The sequence below is a fragment of the Micropterus dolomieu genome, linkage group LG06 (assembly GCF_021292245.1).
Source record: "Micropterus dolomieu isolate WLL.071019.BEF.003 ecotype Adirondacks linkage group LG06, ASM2129224v1, whole genome shotgun sequence".
Taxonomy (NCBI): Eukaryota; Metazoa; Chordata; class Actinopteri; order Centrarchiformes; family Centrarchidae; genus Micropterus; species Micropterus dolomieu.
Genome location: NC_060155.1, coordinates 4,522,956 through 4,529,949, shown reverse-complemented (window position 1 = coordinate 4,529,949; position 6,994 = coordinate 4,522,956).

The window sequence follows — 6,994 nt, the reverse complement described above, 5'->3', positions numbered from 1 at the left end:
CTCCTCTTAGTCGTGCCACTTTATTGCACACAGGGGCAGGCGGGGTTTTCGGCACGGTTTAGTGGGTATCTCGTTCCCATAGTGTCGTAACCGACGCAGTTCGAGTTCCCTCGAAGGGGAACGTCTCGGGTTACGTATGTAACCCTGGTTCCCCGAGAAGGGGAACGAGACACTGCGTCGGCCCGCTGCACCTCTCTCCCCGCCTGAAGCGCCTGCTTCATAGTTTTAAGCTAATGATGAGTGTGTACAGGTGTGCTTTATACTCCTCCGGTTATTCCGTCACACCTTACCGTTCTAGCAACAAGCCAATAGGATTGGAATGATTTCATTCACGTTCAGACCTGCTTCGCCTAGAGGCGTTCCCATAGTGTCGTAACCGATGCAGTGTCTCGTTCCCCTTCTCGGGGAACCAGGGTTACATACGTAACCCGAGACGTTTGTCTCAGCCTGATAAGCAGTTAAACTGCATACAAACAGCTTTCCTTTCACCTTGTTCACAGCACATTTCTATGAGCTTCTTTGTCGACATTAGCGTTAGCTTATGATGCAGCAAACCCTCTAACTTAAGTTTCCTATGACAGCATGGCTACGACGGTTTTCAGAAAATCACCACCAGTGTGAGTATTCATTAACTTTCACTAGCTGGACACTTAACTTACCCTCTTGCTGCCACTTGTTGGTTGTTGCCAAGGGCAGAGAGGCAGATTTCCCATGAGGCCGCACGATTAGCGTAATGTGTGGCGCGTAACTTACTCAATTTATTAAGTAGTAGTTAAAGTTTAAATAATATTAAGTTGGAGTAAGTAATAAATGTGGTTCTTGTAACTAATCATTAGAATTAATCCATTCTCAAATATTTTGATTGAAATTTACCAAAAATATTAAGGATATCTAAAATATGTAATTTGTCAGGCAAATACTAATTTCATTTTGTGAAATAAACTTAATGATAATTGTAAATTGAACAAAAAATGAACTGTTAAATCTCTAGGCATTTATTTTGGTATGTACAACTCAAACAATTACAAAAGCGATATTCAGAGATTTTATTAAGTTAGTAAAGCTATGATATTTACTAAGCCTGTGAATGATTTTTTAGAGTAAAGACGCAGACGTCGAAGCTGGGTACACGAAATAAATCAGGTGAGAAGACAGCTGCAAGAGTGGATAATGCCCGGTTTCAGTCATGTTTTAGGCTAACTGTTGAGCAGTTTGACCGGTCTGATTGCCGGCTTATGCTATTGGCCCCCGCAGTGTGATATCGGGTTGCGTTTCTCCAAAAGTTGAAAGACTTTTTGCCACAGGGCCGCTGCGTTTTTTTCAGCGTCCCCTGCAGTCCACATTTCCACAGCCTAAATACACTACCCCCATTCAAATGAATGGGAGGACAGACATTTTCATTGCAACACCTGAGTTGATGTGAATACAGCCTAAGGCTATGATTTAAAAAAATAAATAAATTGACTGTCCTTTGGAAGCAGAAAATGAACAGTGGTCTCCCATGTTAAATCCAATATTTTGTCGACTAATCCATCTACCCCAACTTCTTCGAATGCAACATTCACACACACACACACACACACACACACACACACACACACACAGCCTTCAGGTTATGTTATGTAGCCAACAGTGCTGCCAGGAGAGAACGTGGCTGTCTGTCTGTCTGTCTGTCTGTGTTCCTGCTTGTCTTTCTGGCTGCTTGCCTGACTCTATCTGTCTGCCTGATAAATGAATGTTTGCAAGTCTAGAGTTGAAGCCTTACAGTCTCTCTCAGTACAAACCTGTCAGTGGTGGAAATGTTTTATATTACATTTGAGGCAGTTAGGTGACACTTATCCTGAGTGAACAGTAACATCTGTTTTTAATATGTAGATCATTGAAAATAAATAAACAGATAAACTACAGAGATCAGGTCCTTGTGTGACCATAGACAGATGTTTATGAGCAAGAAAGTGGAAGAAATAACACTTAAATAAGACTTAAGTACAGCATTTTCTTAAACTGCTGTGTATAAAATGTATAGGTAAACTGCCATTCAGGTCAATACACATGTGTCTTATAACTTATGGAAAAGAAGAAATGCCAAATTGCATCGCTGTAAAAGACAATATATCTAATTTTCTTGTTTCAATGATTAGGTGTTCATTCTGGGATGTATATGTGTATGAGTGCGTGTCCCCTTGCAGAGGAGGAACTCAGTGGTTGTGTTAAGCCTGAGGTGAAGGAAAGTGTCTGTCAGCCAGCTGTCTACCGCTGTCCTGCTGCCAAAAATGACTCGCTGGCCCTGGCATTTACCTACCTTGCAAGACAAACTGAGCCAATGCCCTGCTGTCAGGGTGAAAACTGTATACCTGCATCAACTCATACCAACTTCCATTACCATTTGAATGTCATAATTCATGATACATTTTGGAAGGTAGTTGATTTGAATTGCTATTATACAGTTTTATGTACATCATACTAGTTATAGAACATGTTTTTTTATCCCCCAACCAGACACACAGGTGTGCTGAAAAAACTATATAATTTACAAAAGTGTAGGTGTGTTGGTAAATAATTAAGCTGCAAATTACCTCTGAATCCTTTTAATCATACATTCCCAGACATGATGAAAAGTCACTCTGCAGGATTAGAGACAGACAGCATGAAGGAACCAGGGAATGTACTTAAATATGAGGGTGTGTGATGATGAAGGGGGTCTAAATAAACCAGACTCCTAAACCACAGACACACAAAAACCCACTACCATGTATTTACATGGATGTGAGTTTGGTCTAATGGGAGCTGTAGCTTTTTTGTGAATTTGCTCTCATTTTAGGGTTCAGCACCCCACTGAATATTCCTCTACAATATGACATCCATACCCCAATTAAAAGTTAATTGCACAACTTCACACAGTGGCCTAGTGGATAGCACTGGGGCCTCGCAGCAAGAAGGTCCAAAAAGTAGTCCTCCGTCAAATTCTGGCCTGTAAAATGAAGAAACATAGCATGTTTGCCTGATATATTAAAGCTAATAAAGCAATCCTTTTATGACTTGTAATACTTTTATATAATGCCCAAGTTCATCCTCAAATCCCACACCAGGATCTCTGAAGGACCAGCTCAACATTTTGGGAAATGTTTATTTGCTTTCTTTCTGAGACTGACATGAGAAGATCCACAGTAATGTGTGTACCTGGACAGAAATCTCCAGGAATGAAAGAAAAAGTTTGCTGGTACTCAATTTATGTTCTTCAGTAAATGAAACATCACAGGAAAACTTGCCCATTTTTTAGGTTTTGAACACTGCATGTTTTTCTGTGTTTATAAATGTCTCATGGGATTGCTTTTCTTCAGCCAAGTTTTTCAAACATTAAATTCAACTAAAGGTCAATTTTGTTGACTGTTGAAAAAAGCTTCCACTGCCTGGTGCTACTATTTTTATTTTCCTATCTTGTATTTTGTTTGAGGGAAATTGTGTGTTTGAACCAAAACACGTTTGCCAAATTGCCGCAGACCAGGATGACAAATTCTACGTGTGTGGCTTGCTCGAATAATTATATATCTTTTTGCTAACACTGTAAAAATAAACAGTGATGCAATTTCCCTACCTGGAGAGGTTTGGCTTGCAAAATCAGTCTTTTTGTAAATCATGGCTAAAAATGGGTTGTGACAGGCCTATATTGTGTATTTTGTTTGCAAAATCTTAAGTTTGACTAAAACTCCAATGTACTGCACAATTTATCAGTGTGACAATGAAAATGAAGTACTCAAAAACTGCTACACATTTCAAGAGTTCAAGGCATCTCAGCAGCAGTGAAAGTTACAGAGAGCCAGTTTACTTTGGACACAGAGACAAACTTCTGTTTACAGAGCGGAGGAGAAACCAAAGGCCCACTGGCCACATTTCTGGCCCTCTTCGGCTGTGGTGTTGTGTGGTCCTCCTCTGAGGGGCCAGCTGGTCAATCAGCACCAGAGGTGAGAAGTTTTACACATTAGCTTTTACACATTAGCTTGTACATTCCCTGTCCCAATTATGCTTGCAATGAGCTAAGCTAAGACAACCCTATCATTCAGAAATGTCCAGAATTAAATCAATGCCCATCTGTTTCACTTTATCACAAAAGGTGTCACTCACCCATGTCCTCCAAAACACACATATGTCAGATGCATCAATACACGTATCAGACATTTAATTTGTCAGATACGAGTTGGACAGTTTCACAAATATAAAGACAGGCACCTAACCCCCAGTTTTCTCCAGTGTTACAGCGTAGTGTCCAAATCAGTAGTTCTCAAATTGTTGGGTTCCAGGGCGTCCCCAGCAAAAAGGGGAATCATTTATTTTCACTATAATTCCATCCATAAGTAACACAATTACTATTTTGGTCATGGGTTTCATGCACTTTATGTAATAAAACATCTACCAATCTAAACCAATCAAACATGGCAATCAATCTTCCACCCATCCAGGACTCTGAGGCGAGCCAGAAAGACTGTGGCCGACCCCTCCCACCCCGGACACAAACAGTTTCAGAAACTTCCCTCGTACCCCCACCGCTTTATAGCACACACTGTAAATATTTTGCATATCAATGCACAAATATATTCTTCCATATTCTTTATGATTGCTTTATATTTTTTATATCTTGTCAATTTCTTACTTTATATTTATATAATAAAGTCACCAAAGATAATTCTGTGTTAAACCAACTTGGCTGATTAGGATTCTAAAAGCAAAATTTCTATTAGATGGGGACCCTGAGACAAAATCTTATCAAACGGGGGTCTATGGTCATATGTGTCAGTTTAGGGGTCAAAAAGTTTGAGAACCGCTGGTCTAAATAATATAACACTGGCTGCACTAAGCAGAAATATGTGGAACTTTCTTTTGCAAAAAAACAACAAATCAATAAAACCTCGCCCAAGACTTAATCACTTAGAGCGCACATTTAAAAACACATCATTCTGTAATCAAAAACAGATTTTTTTCCTTTGCACAATCTCAGGGTGTTGTGTCATGAATATTTCCCCACTTTATAACTACAAGATGCTGCAGCCCTTATATGAAAGTAAACGAAGTGTAGGAAACAATAAAATCTATGACTATCTTAAGTTGATTCTGATCTGTAGTAACTGCTGTTTTTGAAATACTTCTGAATGCACAGGACTAATAGTGTCTTTGAAATTAAGATTAAATTTGTATATTAAATTAAAAACAGACATTGCTGTGTGGAAAACCTTATTCATGCTTCCAGGCCAAAATTCACTTCATGACCACCCAGTTAGAGAAATTCAATTCACCACATGACAAAACCACGGCAGTCACAGACAGCCGTTTACATGTCAAGAATAAACCACATCTTCTCCTCTAACAGAATTAATAAATTAGCTGGTTTTACTGTGTGCAGATCCAATTCACTTACAATGCACTGTTCTGGCAGAGGAGAGATGGAAAAGAAAGGGGTGGAAGGAGAAATGGAGACTGAAATAAGAGGTGAAAACTGAAGAGAAAGAAGAAGGGATGAAATGAGAAGGCAAGCTGGGTTGTAGAGAGGTGAAATACACTAAAGATTTTAAAGGAAAAGGAGATATTAAAATTATAAAGCAAGGAAAGAGGACAAGGAGATGGAAGCTAAAGCTAATGGAAAAATGCAGCTAGGGAAAAAGGTAGGAAGAGAAAAGAGGCAGATGGAAAAAGGAAGGAAAAAGAGTAGATGAAGTGTACAGAGAGAAGGAAAAGTGAAGAAATTAGGGTAGAGGAGAGGACATTAAAAGGATGACACAAGGGAGGGAGGGCAGTGCAGAGAAGAAGAGAGGAAAAGAAAAGAAGATGCAAGGCAAGAAAACTGGAGATGAGAAGGTAAATGCGTGCAAGAAGTGATGGAATAGAAAGGTGCAGGAGCAGAAGAGGGGACGAAGGAGAGTGAAGGAGAAGTGGGCTGCTGAGAGGGCAACACCAAAGGTCAGGGAGAGCCAATCACGATCTCCAGCCTCACTCCATGTGTCTGATGGGAAATCCCACTGAGAAGCCACTGACCTTGAACAAAGAGGAGAGATGGCAGATAGTGAGAGGGGAGGAAAAAGAAAAGAGAGTTGGATGGGTGTATGGAGGGAAGAAGGTGAGTAAAAAACCAGAGGGTAAAGCAGTGAATAGACAGAGAAAGAGAGAGAGAAAGTGAAAAGAAAGAGCCATGATGAAGGAGGCAACGGTCATAAAATTTACATTTAGTATAGACTACATCAATTTCAAATTAGCTGATAAAGAATAAAAATTAAGAGGGGCGTAGGGAGTTAAGAGGACAGAAGACATTTAAAAAGGTTTAGGACGAAAGAGAAAAGGCACAGAGTGAATGGAAAACTGGGTGGAAAGAGGACAGGAAGGGAAGGGATATAAGGTCGAATTTGACAGAGGCCGATAGACAAACAGAGGTGGTTAAAGAAATGTTAAAGAAATCTTTTGTCATAATTTGTCACGATAGACTAAAGACATTGTAAATAGATTTGACTTGGCAGGCGTAAGAGCTCGAAAGTGGCACAGGCAACGCAGAAAAAAAAGGCATTCAATCAAAATAATTCTCTCAAAAAGACAAACGTGGCGAGAATTCTTATCTTGTATCCTGACTCATCTACCTCACTGCGTGATATTTTTAGTCCAACTGCCTCGCTGTATACTGGCAGATAATCTTGCTAATTCCATTTTGTTGAGGTGGTAAGGGTTGCTTTGTCCTTCGGTTGACTGTGGGGCCAAATGAGAACAATGCCATTGAAATGAAATCAAGGAGAGGTAACTGCTGTTCCTCATGTGTTGAAAACCAAACACAGTAAAGTTAGCAGAAAAGACAAAAAGACAGACAGAAAACCACCACAGAAGAGGAAGATGAACCCATCGGGCATCACAGCACAAAGAGTCTGGCTGTTGTTGATTCAGCAAACACTCTTTTTGTAAGAACACACACACACACACACACACACACACACACACACACACACACACACACACACACACA